The sequence below is a fragment of the Condylura cristata genome, unplaced genomic scaffold (assembly GCF_000260355.1).
Source record: "Condylura cristata isolate star-nosed mole 26May11 unplaced genomic scaffold, ConCri1.0 scaffold00019, whole genome shotgun sequence".
Classification (NCBI taxonomy): Eukaryota; Metazoa; Chordata; class Mammalia; order Eulipotyphla; family Talpidae; genus Condylura; species Condylura cristata.
Window position 1 is genome coordinate 18,794,395 of NW_004567120.1, and position 16,967 is coordinate 18,811,361.

A 16,967-nucleotide genomic window follows, 5' to 3' on the forward strand; every position below is an offset into this window, starting at 1 on the left:
CTGTCTCTGGTGAATCCTCTCACTGCCCCTGAGCCTCTGGCCTGTACCCCAGTTCTGTATGCACAAATAAATAAATCTTTAAAAAAAATTTAGACTGCAAAAATGATGCTGAAAAATTATTTTAGGTTTCTGCTTGGAACTTCATTTCTCTCCTCCCCTTCTCCCTTGTCCAAACTCTTTGGAAACACTGAGAAATTTTCACTGTACCAATCTGACATCCTTATGTTTTCAACTATGTATTTGCTAAAGCAGAGTTTACCAGGTTTGAAATATGTTTGTGGTATTTGTTTCCTGTATAAAAAGATATCTGGAGAATCCAAAATATAATACAAAGTATTTTAGTAGGACACAATGTTGAAAGAAGGTATCCATGAAGCACAGTTCATGACACAGGAGACCTTAAAGGAATGTAACCTGGAACAATTTTGTGTAGTGGAGAATATTCTGTGTATATTGGTATGGATGTGAGTTTTTTGTGGGAGGAAGTGGGGAAATGGAAGAATACAGAATTGCCTTCAAAACACAAGCAGGCAGCCACTTGTTCTGCCTATTATTATATGAAGAAGATAAGTCTGTCCAGAACCATTTTCAAAAACAACCTTTTTAGAAAACAAACCTATTTTATCCTTCAGTTTTGTCTGTTCAAGCAAAATATTTCATTCTCCAGAATATACTTGCATATAGGAAATGTCTGTATAAAATTTAAGTTCCAGTAACTGGCTGTCCAAAATTGAAATGCAATACTCACTTATTCTGAAAATTAGGCTATGTGTCAAAAAACACAACATTCAATGTAAGAGGAGTCCTTCAGTTCCAGCTTATATTAATAGACACAGGTTTGTATTTATAATCTATTCCAGAGGGTTTTCAATTATGCAAGAATATTATTCTTGTTTCCTCACGTAACTATCTAATGTAAGCCTTTACTTCTTACCATGTACATGTAATCCAAATCCAAATCAAAACCAAGTAAGCCTTTTGATATAGCAAAATTAAAAACATAAGAATTTAGCTATGTCTTTCTGATCATTGAGATATGCTTTAACTCAATCCAAGGAATAAAAGCTGGACAGGTTTAAGATTTTTAAAGACTCCGGCATATTTCACATCTGTGCTTGCTAGCCCAATTAGCACGTAGTGAATATCTGAAATGGGCTTTGCTTGATTAGTCCACATGTTCTGAGGGAGCAGCACTGACCTAGGAGACAAGGTCTAGATTCCAGTTCTTCCTCCTCCATTGATTAGTTCTGTGACCTTAGGGGAATTCCCTTACTTCTCTGAATTTGTCAGATTCTGCATCTATCAAGTAGAGATAATCATATCCACCAGGACCTATCACATGGCAGTTGTGACAATTACAACAGATAATAGAAGTGAAAAGACTCTAAAAATGTGAAGTACAAGACAGTTGTAATATAGTTTTATTACTCTTCCACTCATTTCTTTCTGTTTTCACCAGCAAAATGTCTGCTAAAGCCTGAAGACTACAGACCCATAATCATTTACAACACACCAGCCAAAGGTTGAAACCTAAGTCAGTTCTAAAGTAGAAGACAGAACCAACGTCTTTCTACTTGAAAGCTTAGACTTAATGTTTGGGGATGCCTTTACTTTACCTAACATCCAAACGTAAATGGAACTTAACCTTGACTTTACCCTGTGTACCTGTATGTACAGAAGTCCAGCGTTTCAGAAACATTTGTCCTCCCCCATTTGAAGAGCTTCTCAAATTAGCCTCTACCTGCCTTTAATATCAGTGTGTTTGCATTCTTTTGGTAATTACTACTCACTAATTCACCCTCCACTCACTCATTCAACATATATATTGAACATATACATGTTCTAAACACTTTCCTATGCCCTGATGATACATCCATAAACAAGACAGTTTCTTTGACCCCAGAAGTTGTTTGTATGTTATTCTACAAGATTTAAGACCTGATTATAATTAGGAAGCATGTCTTCCTAACTAACTTGTAAGCACCTCAAGACTGGATACTCTATTCTAGTACTTACATAGGGTACCCCAAAATGTATAGTAAAATATGCTGCAAATAAAAGATGTGTTTCTTATTTAATGATTATGGAGGACTATCACAGCCACTTACTCGCAAAAGAATCTACTATTATGAAAGTCCCAAATAAATTGGAACAATTCAGGCACTCTGTATGTTACAGTTACTCCAAAATCTGAAAAAAAGTTACTGACATCTGTGACATCTGGGACTCTTTCCAGTGTGGAGTCATTTTGTAGGCATCAACAGGAAGCAGCTTTAAGTTTGCATAGTTGAGATCTTCCAGATTTAAGTCATGGAATCATAGAACATTAAGCATAGAAAGGAATAAGTTGCATAAAATGTTTGATTTGTGGCAGGAAATTTTAGAGTAATCTAGTTTACAAAAGTAAAAACTGAGGTCCAAGTGAAACTGACCTGCCTCAAGGCTCCAGCAAACAACCCCAGAGCCTGCTTTGGGCAATACAGTAGCAGTGTGTGGTGGGCATGTTACCACCTGCCCCCAGTGGCCCCACTGGGGCTCAGGCTGCAGGCAGAGGCCAGCAGTGATGGGGGACAGCTGTGGTTCCTCTACCATGACTTCCTAGGGCACGCAGCCCCTGATTCAGGGCTGCAAGGAGGAGCATGGGCCCCCTGGGCCAGCTCCAGTGCTGTGGCTCCCTCCAGCTGCAGGCAGTAGAGAGGCCTGAGGAGCACCAGGCTAGTATTTGGAGCTTGGCTCATAGAATAGACTGGTCAGGTGTTAGCTCTAAGCTGAGTGGAAAATGTTTCAATCAGCCTTGCAAATGGAAGAAGACCCTCCAAGAGTATATAAGGCAGGCAGGCGACGGCTTGGGGCACTCTCTCAGACTTGAACTCTGGGTGCTGTTCCTGACCGCCAAAGAAGCAGCAGCCAGTAGCAGCTGATGAGCTTTGTAGTAGGTGAATCCTGCTGCCCTCCTGCCCTGTTCTGTCTCCGGCATGACCTGGAAGGGGCATCGAGGGCCCCAGGCTTGGTGTCGCAGAGACCTGTTTGTTGTTGGTGTAGGTATGTCTGAAACCACTACCTCTTAGTGACTAGATGACCATCACTACACTGGCCAGTGCTGTCCAGTACTGCTGGTGGGTGACCAGCATTCTGTCCGCCTCACCTTTGAGAGCTGTGAACCTCTTCGGATCATCTAGCACTGGCTCCTGTTGCTGCTCCTTCCATGGCTGACTGATCCAGCTTCCAGTGTTGTCCATCCCAAACTTCAGACTTGCTGTGGGCTACTGTGGTCCCGCCTGTGAGTGCCTCCTGCTGTGGTGAGGTGAATCCTGACCCATTGCTTGCTGGCCTGCCACAAGCCTCAGGCCCTCATTGCTGGGATGGAGCCATCTTGAACAAGCAACTTTTTTAAAGGGGGCTTTTGGACACTATCTAGGGTGAGGTAGCTTGCCAGCTGTGAACTTAGAAACTTCCCTTTTCCCCAGTCTCTTGATGGTTAAATACCCCCCTCTTCCATGTTCTTCCCTGAACCTGAGTGGTCTTATAATTGTGTGCACAGGCGAAGAACCCACAGTGACCTGTCTTCTACCAGGCACTGTTCTTTGAGCCTGAAGCCCCACTAGAGCCCTGTTAGAGCACACTGTTTCACAAAGAGGGACAGTGGGTTACCTTATTTACCCAACTCTTCAATGTTAGAGTAGGGATCCCTTTCGCAAGACCCTTTCCCATAATCCCTTGCCCTATTGCAGGGGTTGGCTAATGGTTTCTGTTATGGGCCATGCTTTTAGACTCCACACTGAAACCTCAACTCTTCCTCTGGGTCTATCGCTAGCAGCGCAGGTTTCAGACTTACCAGGAGAGCGATAGAGTGGTGGAGGGGGAGGGAGGAGTGGGGAAGAAGTGGAGAGACGATCGGTTTCTGTGAAAAACCCTGGCTAACACAAGCCATATAATAAATACGTTGAACTTTCTGACGCCACATGGTTTCTGTTCCACATTTCAGTTCATTTTTTAAATCTATAGTTTGTTGGCTCTGTTCTATTGTATTGTGAGTAGTGGAAAATCAAATATTTTGTATTCTAAGTGCAAACTCTGACCACTCTTAATTCTTTTAAATTCTGTTTCACTCTGATTATATTTTCTTTGTAACCCACTAGCTCTTGTCTTTTGCGTGAAGATTTCCAGGGTCTGTATCTTCATATTTATGCTGTATGTGTTACATACACAAACTGAGGCACCCACACCATTCTGTTCTGCTTCAGACTCAGGACTTGTCAAGGGCAAAGGCAATATGGAACAGATGCTGTCATTTCTTGAGCTACATTCAGCTGGGGGAAAGGGGGAGGGGAGTATATTGATTTAAAAAAATTGTGTGTGTATGTTACAAGAAAGGAGTAGAGAGACTGCAGCATCTGACCTCAAGGTCTCAGCAAGGTCCCTGTGGAGTAGCCAAGCTCCATGCCACAAAGTGAACTGAGCCAGAGTCAGGACTGTTGAGCCAAGTGGGGGAGGCTGGGAATTTTTAGCCTGCTCACTAACAGCTATGTTCTCTGGTGTGTGAGAAGTCTCAGAAGTCTGGAATAACAACAGAAAATCTAAAAGGAAAGTAGCTACATAAAATAATACCTGTGGGGGGGGGCTACCCTTTAAATGCTCACTTACTTTTACATCAGTTTGCAACAGTTTTTACCCTAATTCTTGCCACCAACAATGTGCACTATCATCAACAAACTCTTCAGCAGCTAACATAACAGCAGAGGCATATTCAGAAACTCATTCCAGACAGGAAGACTATGTTTGGGGTTGAGATAGCCGTATGTATATTAACATTACAAATAAACTTGAATTGAAACCAGCCCCAAATATGTTTCCTCTGGATTAACTATAGTAATCCATCTCACTGCTAATCAACTTCCACACCCCTTTCACTCAGCTGCCTTCTGCAGAGCATCAGACCAAATGACAGAACAGGTCCAGCCTGAGGAATGCTGTTCATCAATCCCAGAAGCCTCTTTGAAGACCCTGAGGAAGAAGATCCCTATTCTCAACCCTGAGCCCACCAAGCCAGAGAAACTGCCATCAATAGCATTTTATGCTTTTTGCAGTGGCAAAAGTGTTGAACTAAAGTAGAGAAAGGGTCCAACTTGGTACTTCTAAGTTAGTAGTTGGCAGGTCTGAGAAGCTACCACTCTCTCAAACTAAATCCTCAGTCACACATTCTTACTCACTGCTCACCCCAGCCCTCAAGAGTGCATACCACCAGCAGAGGAAAGAGGGCGGTATCAAGAGAGCTGAGTGTGCTCTAGGTACAGTAGTTTGGGCACAGTGGTAAGGGCCTATGATACTTTAATAGGCCCATGAAAATGACTTACTGTCTGCTAAAACCGAGAAAGTTGGGAGAAGGTATTTCAGTATGCAACCTTGATGTGTTCTTCCTACCAGCACAATGGTAACTGTCATGTTTTAGTGGAAAAAGGGGTCCACAAAGTCCTTTTGAGTGCACGATGATGTCAGTGTTCCTGAAAATCCAAAATCTAAAGGACGGGATAGCCAACTAGAACTCCCTCTTTTAACCAGAGGAGTCCCTGGGAAAGCACAAATATCGAGTCCAGCAGGCGAAAAGCCAAACACGTGAAACTCCAAGCAAGACTCCATCCTCTTTGCAAATAGCAAGAGGAAGTTCACCTATCAACTGCCATATTAAATAAACTGTGGCGGCAAAGACTGCCAGAGGGAAGCTTTTTATCAAGGGTATAATGTCTCTGGTGAGTAAGACCAGAAATGTCCTGACATATAAATATTTATATACGACTTCATCAGATGAGACAGCCAATACTTAAAAGAAACAGGGGCACAGGCACTCATATGCAGACACAAAGACATCGGGAGGTACTGGTTTCAGGCCCACAATCTGTTTCAAGGGACATCATGGTGCTGGGCAAGCCATTCAGACCCCTAGGGTCAGCCAAATTGTTGCCAGCTGGAAGAGCATGGGCTTGGTGCAATGGAAAGTGTGCTGTCTACTTAAATGGCAAACACTACTTAGGGCAGTTAAGTCAAATTAGTAAATCTGTCTCTGATTCCTCCAATGAGGCTCTGAAACATGGAGCAGTGGAAGGAGTGCTGGCTTACAAGGGGCTAAATCGGGCTAAATCTACTGCGAAGGTTCTAAATCCGGCAGTGAACTTGACTTGCTGCCCCTTTACCACTGTACTTACAGATGTCAAATTTTAAAGCCAGTTACCAAAAGGATTCTCCTAATCTCTTACAACTTTAGGAGACTTGAGCCTTCTAGAAATGCATCCCCTTCTGATCCGCTTGCCACTAGAGTCTATATGAGTCAAAAGTGACCTGAATAGGTGTTACCTTTGTAATGACTGTCACTACTCTGTCTACAAAGATCCTCTTGCCCCAGTTTATCATGCCAATCTAAAGGTAATGGTGTCTTTTCTTTCCATTTAATTATTCCCTTGGACCTCAAAGTGTTATTTTTCTTTTCAAGGTTCTTTAATTAAAATGCAGATAAATACCTGAGGAAGAAGCCAATGATTCCCAAAGTGCATTTTACCATATGGCTATATGTATTTTTTTTTTTAAGTCACATTGGATTAAACAAAATCAAGCATGTTTTTGACAGGGTTTCTTGGAGTCCTTTTCCAAGAAGAAAAAAATACTATGGAATGTTGTTAAACACATTTGACCAAAAAATATTCGACTGGATTAGTATTACATCTGACACAATTTGGGAAATATGCTCTAAGCTGATAGGAGCTAACATTATCGGTGAGGATTGAATTGACTGAAACTTATGAACAGAATCTGTGAGCTATCAAATCTCTGAAAGTCAGATTCACTAACTTGTCCCATTGATCTGTGGCTCAAAGTTATAAAATAGGAGAGAGCACAATTGGACAGAGGATCAGCTGTGTGTTAAAATGTACACATACCATAAGTTATGTAGGAAAGACATTTTAGTAAAGTATGTAAAACCCAAAAACTAGCAGAGAGTAAGGCACTAGGAAACTCTGGACGGGAACTTATGATAGATTTGGAGCATGGAAGGCTGCCAAGAAACATTCCTGACTCGGTTCTGACTTCAGCTGCCGAGTTGCCTCTGAGGGTCTGCACCAGCCCCCTGAACTCCCATCCACTGGAGAATTTGTCTTGGTTTCCAGTAATGACTATTCAATCACCTGGATTTGACTGGTTAAATACTGTAAATCTTCATCTGAAACAGACCTTATCTGCCACATTTGACATAGCTACATGTTTCTGCCTCAGAACTATTCTTTTAGCCTTCTGGACACATCTTTATTTAGTTCTTTATGATTCTCTCCAACAATTCCTGCCCCCCCCCTCCTCTCTGTCACTTTAATGCAAATATCCCCTATGTCTTTTCCTGGAACAATTTCTCAAATACGACTTTGTGAGCTCATTTACTTGCCTGAGTTTAACTACCATTTTGCAGATTACTCCCAAATTTATATCTCAAGCCCAGAACTCTCTTGAGTTCCAGATCCATATATATCACTACATTTTGGAGCCACTTAACATCAGCAAGAACAAGTTCAATATATCTAAATTCTGTTTCTTGTCCTGGATTTCTCTACCTCAGTAAATGGCCCTTCCATCTACACTTATACCTCAGCATCACCTGAATCCTTCCTCTCCCTCACCTATGGCAGGTAAACTTCTAAGAACAAGCCTTGCCCCTGTATAATCTTCTCCACTTGAGCATGGTGGGAGCCTGTGAATGATATATATCATCCCTATGACTGTACTATGTTACAAGACAAGGGGATTTTTCAGATATAATTAAGATTAATGATCAGTTGACTTTGAATTGATCAAGGTGAGATTATCCAGGTGGGAGCAATCTAAGCACATGTGCCCTTTAAAAGCAGGCAGTTTACCCTCAGGAGTGGCCAAGGGTGGGCAGGGGGTTGACAGGGAGATTCTAAGCATGGGAAGGATTTGGTGTACATTGTTCACTTATGATACAGTCATTTGGGAAGGATATGTGTAGCCTCCAGAAGCTGAAAAAGGCTCCCAGTTGACAATGAGCAAGGAAATAGGTACTACAGACCTACAGAGCCCAATGAACTGCTTTCTCCCAAAAATATTAATGAGACTAAAATGGGATTCATCCCAGGAGCCTCCAGCTAAGAGCCTAGATCAACTGGCACCTTGACTTCATATTTACAGAGACCCTATACAGAGCACCCAGAAAAGCCTGATTTAACTCACCTACAAAATTGTAAGAACACATGGGTGTTATTTTGAGGTGCTACATTGGGGGTATTAATTATACAGCAATAGAGAACTAATATAGCCACAAATTAAATAGGTCACTAAGTGCTCCAGTTCCTACCTCCCAAATATTTCTTGCACCTGTTTTCTCCTTTTCTATATTCACTACCCCTCCCTGGATTTAGATCCTACTGTTCTTTTTCCTTACTAGCACATAGTCTCCTAAATGATCTCCCTGCTCTTTTGTCTTTCTTGAATCTAAAGCAAAAGGGTGACTCACCCTAATTGAAATCTTACCATACTGTTCCTCTGCTTAAAATCCTTCCATGGCTTCTATGCCTATTGCATAAAATCCAAGATCCTTAATATAATTTACAAGGTTGCTCTTTGAATTTCTCTCATCTCTTCTTCCATGTCTTCTTTGTACTTGTATTGCAGAATTTCTCGACCTCAGCACTATAGACATTTCGCATCAGATGGTTTTTTGTTGTTCTGGGAACAATGTTTTAGCAGCATCCCTGGTCCATTCCAGCTAGATGTGACCAGCCCTCCATCTCCAGTCATCACAGACAAAAATGTCCCCCGATATTGCTAAACCCCTCTGAGGGGCAAAAGCGCCCTGGCTAAGGCCACTGGGATAATGATACAAAACTGCAGTGGCTCCCTAAATCCAAGAAGTTTCTCAGGAGCCAATATCACAAGACCTGGAGAGGGTAGAGCGGGCAGCATTAATAATGAAAATATTCTACATCTAGGAAAGATTCACAGATTGGGATTCTCAAAGTCCCTTTTGGCACGCTTTTTTTTTTTTTAAATTCAGGAACTTTGGTGACTTGAGTAGAGATTGTGGCAAGTATGGATGGGTCTGAGTGACAACTCCAAGAGTGCAGAGCATGGGGAGGAGGGTACTGACAAGTGCCAAGGAAAAATAATCCCTTTTAAACTCTCCTATGAAGCCCTCTTGTTTTTTGTTCCTATTTAAAGAGGCTTAGCCAACCTACTAATGTAGGCTTGAAGTAAGTTACTTACTGTTCCAGAGCATCTACACAGAAGTTTCTATGCTATTTTAGTTCACACCCACAGTTCTTATGAGTTTTAGGAACCTTCAGAGCATTTAGCTGCTAACTTTGGAGGGCACCCCGGATATGAGGAATGGGCCACTGATACAAAATTACTTCATGGGTACAAGGAATAGGCCACTGTTATTTCTAAGTGTCAGATTAAATATAACTTTTAACCACCCCTGCTTTGTCTTTTCAACAAATAATGCTAGAAAAATTGGATATCCATTTGCCAAAAATATCCCACAAAACCTTTGATCCTTAATGCATACCATACATAAAAAAATAATTCAAAGTGGATTAGATACCTAAATATAAAAGGTAAAACTAAAAATTCTAGAAAACATGGGAGAAAATTTTGGGAACTTTGGATTATGTAAAGAGTTCTTAGATATGATATCAGCATGTTATGTATAAAAGAAAATTTATCAATTGTACTTAAAAACATTTGCTCTTTAAAAATAATGTGGGCTTTAAATATATGAAAATATTCTATGTGCTGGGGGAAAATATTTGAAAATCAAGTAAGTGACAAATAATTTATATTGAGAATATATAAAGAACTTTTATATCTCTTTAAGAAAAAAAACACAATTTTTAAAGTGGGAAATGATCTAAAAGATAATTTTCCAAAGAAGATATACAAATGTCCAGTATGTATGCAAAAATATGTTCCATAGCAGCAGTGTGTGGAAATGCAAGTCAAAACTGTGAGAAACCACTTCATACCCACTAAGGTGACTCTACTAAAAAGAGTAGGTAGGAATTGCAGGTAGGAATGTGAAATGGCATCGCCACTTTAGAAAACAATTTGGGGAGAAAACAGTTTGTCGGGGGCTCTCCCTGGTGGAAGGGTTAAAGCACAGCACTAGGAAGCTGGCTACAGTGGCTTCAGCACCAGCTCCATCCCCAGCCAGGGGGGTGCCCCACATGGCACGGCAGACCTCTCCTGACTCGCCCCGCTGCTCCCCTCAGCAGTGTACTTCTGTCAATCTGCTTGTTCTGACCCCCAATGTGTCTCTCACTGCCCCTGCATCTCTGGCCTGTACCATAGTTCTGTTTGCATAAATAAATAGATCTTTTTTAAAAAAGAAAAGTTTGTCAGTTTCTTAACATTTTAGACATACAAATGCTATAAAACCCAGGTATTTGTAGTTTTTAGGTATTTAACCAAGATATATGACATATGAGCACATAAAAACCAGTACATGAATGTTCTTATCAGCATTACTCATAATAGCCCCAAATTAGAAATAACCTAAATATCCATTAACCAAATAATGGATACAAATAAATATGATACATCCATACACTAGAATATTATTTAATCATAAAAAACAATGAAGTACAATATTAACATGATAAATATTAATATGATAAATGTTGAACATTATACTAAGAAAATAATCCAGCCATGTTTAATGGCTCCATTTATATTAAATGTTTGGAATGGGCAAATCTGTAGAGACAAAGAGTAGATATGTGCTTATCTGGAGACAATTATTGGGGGATTGGAACATGACATCTAAACAGAGTTTCTTTATGTGGTGATGGAAATACTTTAAAATCAATTGTGATGATGGATGCACAACCTTTTGTATATGCAAAAAAGACACTGAAATTTACAGTTAAAATGGATGAATTATATGGTCTGGGGATTATATCTCAATTTATTTTAAAAACTATTTGGAGGTGGGCCCTCCCTGGTGGCGCAGCGGGTTAAAGCACAGCACTGAGAATCTAAAACCGCTTCTGCATGAGTTCGATTCCCGCCTGCCCCGGAGGTGACCACATGGCGTGGCAGACCTCTCCTGACCCGCCCGCTGCTCCCCTTAGCAGTGTACTTCGTCGATCTGCCTGTTCTGCTCCCCACTCTGTCTCTGGTGAATCCTCTCACCCTCCGCATCTCTGGCCTGTACCCCAGTTCTGTATGAATAAATAAATAAATCTTTAAAAAAAAAACTATTTGGAGGTAAAGTTTTTCTGCCATTTTGAGAGAATGACAATAAAGAGAAAGAGAAAGAGCTAATGACATGAGGGTAGTTATTTCAATGGTTAGCAATGGAAGAATCTTCATCCTTAGATCAATTCCCACATGATAATCCTCTTCAGCTTACTCAGTACCAATGCATTTCTTTCTAATACTAGCTACTATTGGCAATGATCCTTCTCCGCACCGAAAATAGCACCACTGTTGTGGAGACGCCTTAATAATGGCACTGTCAAATGCTTGTCACAATTTTAGCAGACTGGTTTTTATCTTGCTTTGCTTTGTGACTCCTCCACCCCCTACTCTTCATATCATCACATTGGAAAGAAAAAGAGGTCAAATCACAATTACAAGTTTGGAAATATTCATTGGTCATGTCATCTCGGGTGGCAAAGAAAGATCTAAAAATAAAATGAGTGTGAATACCATTTAGAGCCCATCCCAGAAAATAATGTAGAACCCAAATTTAGCACTGCATCACAATGGAGACCCCAGGAGCATAGACAGGTAGACCAATTGAGAAGAGCCGTGACTTGGTGAAAATGTATTTAGACAAAATCAACACTGTGAGATCAATACTCTTGTTATCACAAAGCTGGAAGTAGTCTCAAAGGTGATGTACTTAACTAAAAATACTGAAGCCTAGAAAAGAGATGTCAGTGGCTTTCCATCAAATGATGGTGGAGAATAGAGTGAAGATTAGAACTTGAGTCTCTAAATCCCAGGCTAAGCACTTTTTATGTGTGGTAGATGTTAGCTATTGACAGGCTAGTCATTATGAAGGCTGGAATTCAAAACCACAGCTTTTGGTTGAAATGGTCGGGCCTTACCTCTACCTCTATCACTACTCAACTCTAGTAGGACAAATGACTGAAGGAATAACAAATCACCAGGCTACATTTGTTTATTTATTTCCAGGCCAGTATATTTGATATTTGGCCACCTCCATCTCATGTCATCTTTTAAAGTGCAAAATTTCCACAGTGAGGGCATGTATCTTGAAGTGTGCACTCCACATGGCAAGGTATTTGGCAAATTTCACCCTTTCACAGAGCCCCACCAGGCTTCCCTTCCCAGCTTTGCTCTTGCCATTTCATATTCAAGTCAATCCTCTCAAGCTTATTTCTAGGAATCAAGTCTGCGGAAGGTGGAAGAGAACTCTGGCAATACAGACATTACCATTCCAGCCTTGATTTTCTCAAGTGAAGGTCAATGATAAATGACCTCCCTCTAGGCACATATTTTTGGTTATGTGGCCTTTTCTATTGAGCACCAAAATTGACTGACAGGGTCATAACATTAGGAGAGCAAGAGGTTGTCTCTGGGGGATCTGGAAGCCAGAGAATATAAGATCAGATGTTACTGGAGGAAGCTGTGCCCAAAGGGATGAGAAAAGGTGACTCCAGAGGCAAAAGAAACACAGATCCACCTTGGAAAATGCACGCAACATTTCTGAAGTGAAATCTAACCTGTATTCCTGTGTTTTCCTACAATAGCCTTTGTGCTTCCAAGCACTGTTTGTACCCAGTATTGGTATATCAAGATGGAAAGGCACGTCTTCCCTGGCTCTTGTCCTATTCCACCATCTTTTGGTTCAAAGCATTTCTTAAAATGTCTGTTCTGGTTTCCAGGACTGCAATTAATCTTGGAATCATCTAAATATCTTCTCTGTTATTCTGAGACCTACAATTCCTGGTACAAGTAGTTGGTATTAGAAAGATACAGACAGAAATGTGAAGAAGATTCAACTGAAAATTGGCCTAGTAAACCTTATAGAAATACTAATAGCCATACTTATCCCCTAGACATGTACCTTGAAGATTCATGTAATAGGGAATTTTTGATTCCAGAGACCCTAGATGTGAACAAAATTGAGACTAGAGATGCCAATAAGTGTAGCATGAAAATGGATGGTGTGAGGACCAGCTGTACCCTCTATAAGATGCCAAAAAGTGAGAAGTCTGTTATTGAAGCTCTGCATCTCAATCAGAAGCACCAGGCTCTGTGTTTCATAGAAATGATTTTTTAAAAAGATTTATTTAATCATACAGAACTGAGGTACAGGCCAGAGGTGGGGGTGGGGGGGGGTTGAGAGGATTCACCAGAGACAGAGTGGAGAGTAGAGCAAGCAGACTGAGGAAGTACGCTGCTGAGAGGTGCAGGGGGTGAGACAGGAGAGGTCTGCTGCACCACGTGGGTCACCTCCAGGGTGAGGGATCAAACTCGCACTGAAGAGAAGCAGCTGCAGCCAGCTTGCAGTACTGTGATTTAACCCAATGTGCCACCAGGGTAGACCAGAAATTAACTTAAGGCTAGATCATGTGTCTTTTAAACTATGAACTTTAAATGAAACAGAAAACTGGGTTCCACTATTTAAGTATTTATGCATCCAAGATCCTTATGCATAAAGATTGGTGTGTACTTGATTGTGGAAATTAGCAGCTGGATAACTTTGCCCACACACCACACCTACTCCAGCTACCAAGGAATCAAGAAAACAACTTCACCTGTGAGTGAAATAATATGTGTCATGCTCTAACCCTTCATCATGATTTCCTTTGCCTTCTAAAAATATGGTCCATGGGAGTAGCCAGGGTCCTACAAATGGCTTCTTACTCCATGAACTGTTCTTATTGAGGGGAGGAATAAGTTGGAAACCCTTCCAACTGGTGATGCTTAGTTTCCTTGACTACACAGACAACAAAGAAACAAGAGATCAGGAAACTGGTCTACTCTACTGGCAAAACATAAGCCCTAAAATGATCAAGGCCTTCCAAAGCATATCCAAGTGTGATAAAGAGAAACAGATGACAGCCTTCCCTGCAGGTTGCTAGTCTATCAGCGTAAGCCAGTCGGCCAAAGGGTATACACCACAAGAACAGAAGCAATGATAAGTTGGTAGCAATCAACTGAGCTATTCCAACGGATCATTGTTTAAACAAAGAGGGGAAAATACACTTGATTTGGTTTACTTGGGATGCAGTTAAAGTAAGACAGAAACCAAGTGATGACCTTGATTTCTGGATTAAAATGTTCCATAACAAATAGCCTTGACTATACTTTTTTCCTTTCCAATGTAGTGCCACACTTAGCCAAATGCAGGCATGGAGTCTCATCCAAACAAGTCAAGCCATTATCGTATGTGTGCCTTCAGCCTGCCTGCACAGAGGAAGATCATATTCCCAAGTAGTAGAATCCCCACCAGTAATCAAAGTGACTGGCAGGTGTTAACATTAGAGCTGTCATCACTAAATTGTGAAATGGGCTGGGCTCCAAAATTTTGAGTATGGCACCAACTTTCAGCATGCTCAGTACCTATTTTGTAATTAGTAGTTCTATCCATGAAACCCCCAATTTTGTTATTTAATATACTTGCTGTCACCACATAACAATTTTTGATTTGTGGATTATTCATGCATACCAATCTTACTATTGAAGTTAGGGAGGGTAGTTAGAGACTAATCATTCAGGAACTTTTGGAAACAGCATTTTCTAGTATGCCTTGCAGATTATACATACATATCTATAATAATCTGCAGCACTGGACTACATACACATTCATATATATCTTTCATATATATAGACACATATATATAATTTATAAAATTATTTGTGGCTAAATGAGATTGAGAAATCTTGGGTCTAAATTAAGTGAGTTTCCTTTCTGTAGAACATCTCAACATTGAATGTGCCAGTAGGCACTGTAACTCTCTAACAAAGACATACAATTTGCAGCATTTCACAATCTTATTTGCTCACAGATGCCTTATATGAAAAGCTTTTGGGATCAGTGAGATGGGGACATTTCTTAGAATAGCCTTTGGAAAAGAGTGCTTTAAAAATCTCCCTGTGATGACTTCCAAGTAGTGGATAGGAGGTGCCTGGTAGAATGTGCAAGCATCTAGAATCCCCTGTCTCTTCTGAGGCACCTAGATTGAAAGCAGAGATCTTCTCAGAACAATTTCCTGGGCCATGTGAGAATGTTTTTATGTCAAATCATTCAACTGACCAACATTTCCAAGGTATCCATAATGTACTGGGAGCTGAACATTCACAACAAAACAAATGTTAAGATTACTTTAATGTGGTAGAGACAGACCTTTAAAAGGTAATCGCAGAGGATCAGGGTAGAAGGAGGGGGACATTTTAAAGAGATGAGAGGTGTATTTGGAGGCACAGTTGCCTGAGAAGGTATTACCATGAAGCCTGGAGCACCATTCCTTGTTGCTTCTGGCATTAACATGCCACAGCATACCCTGGCTTCTCATAGTGCGTTTGCCAAAGAAATGGGACCCGAAGCTTAAAGAGCTGGACAGAGCTTGCTGTAGAATAAAAACCCACCCCTCACTGGACTGGAACTTGCTCACCTAGGAGGTATAGGTTTCCATTAATTTATTATTAGGATAAGTCACAGAATGCCAAGTTATATGGTATATCTGCATGAAATTTGTGCTAAGAATGATGGAGGTAAAGTAGGGGAAAGGGAGCTAACATTTACTAACATCTATGGAAATTATTTGGCAGCTTATATATGCTATCTCATTTAGTGATGATTTGCATGTATACAGATGTAGGTCATGTGTTTTATTTACAAAGTGTTTTCATCTTCATGATTTCATGTGATTTGAATGAGAACCCTGTCAGTATGGTAGCCTAGGTCTCATTAACACATCTGTACAGAGAAGTTTGATGGTCAGAGTAGTTACGCAATTCACCGAAAGCCACAAAATAACTGGCAATATCAATGCTAGGAACTAGGTCTTCTGAATCCCAGTGTTATGGTCTTAATTTATATCCAACTGATAATACTTTAAGAAGTTTCAGGTCTAAGAAACACATTTACATCCAATATAAGGAAGATCTTTCTAAGAGTCACAACCATTGAACAATGGAAACTGCTGTCTTATGAAGTGGCTATAGAGGAGATTCTTGTCTTGGATGGGAGATTAAATGGTATAGTTTTTAAGTTCACACTCAGCACTAAGTTGCAATGATCCTAAAATCGCTAAGTCTTATTTCTCTGAGGATGAGGTTTCCAGCAATTAAACCTATTTCAGGGCAAGTCCTGTTTATTATATACTTAGTCTTCAAAAAAGAGATATATTTTGCAGAAGTGCTTAGGAGCTGGAACTTTCCCCAACATCTCAGGTAAACTCTTTGCTTTTATACACCAGACATAAATCACATACAAGCAATACCTCTTTGTTTCTTGCAGATTACAAGAGAATGGCAAATGGATTGTAATCACACATTTGTCAGATTTGCCAAGTATATGAGTTTGCATTTTCCCAGAAACTTAAAATCTTACAGCACACAGTATGTCTCAGAAATTATGGAAGGAGCCACAGTTCTGTATTTGAGCACTCAGCACTCATTATGATGTATTTTCGATTTTTTAAAAAAATCTACATAGCTGCTTAAACATCAAAGGTATTTTAAGAGGTAGAAAATATGGACTGATAATAATTCACATTTGTCTTCTCTTATGAGAGACCAAGATTCTCTTTAGAGCCAGCAGGACCAGTCACTGCTCCAATTCCCTTGGAACATTTTTTTGGTAATATATTTGCAGTCCCCTATGCACAAGAGAATGGTGCATCTGTCTGATGGCGATGGCTGGCTGCATTCTTTCCAGATATTAATATAGGTGACACTCAGAAGCATAACCACTGACATTAAGAACC

General features: G+C 40.5%; 1 protein-coding gene across 2 annotated transcripts in view; it reads right to left on the reverse strand.

The window, feature by feature from the left end:
- DCX (doublecortin) overlaps window positions 1-16,967 on the reverse strand; it is a 109,089-nt gene that overhangs the window by 81,192 nt on the left and 10,930 nt on the right. The gene's annotated exons all lie outside the window — the stretch shown is intronic.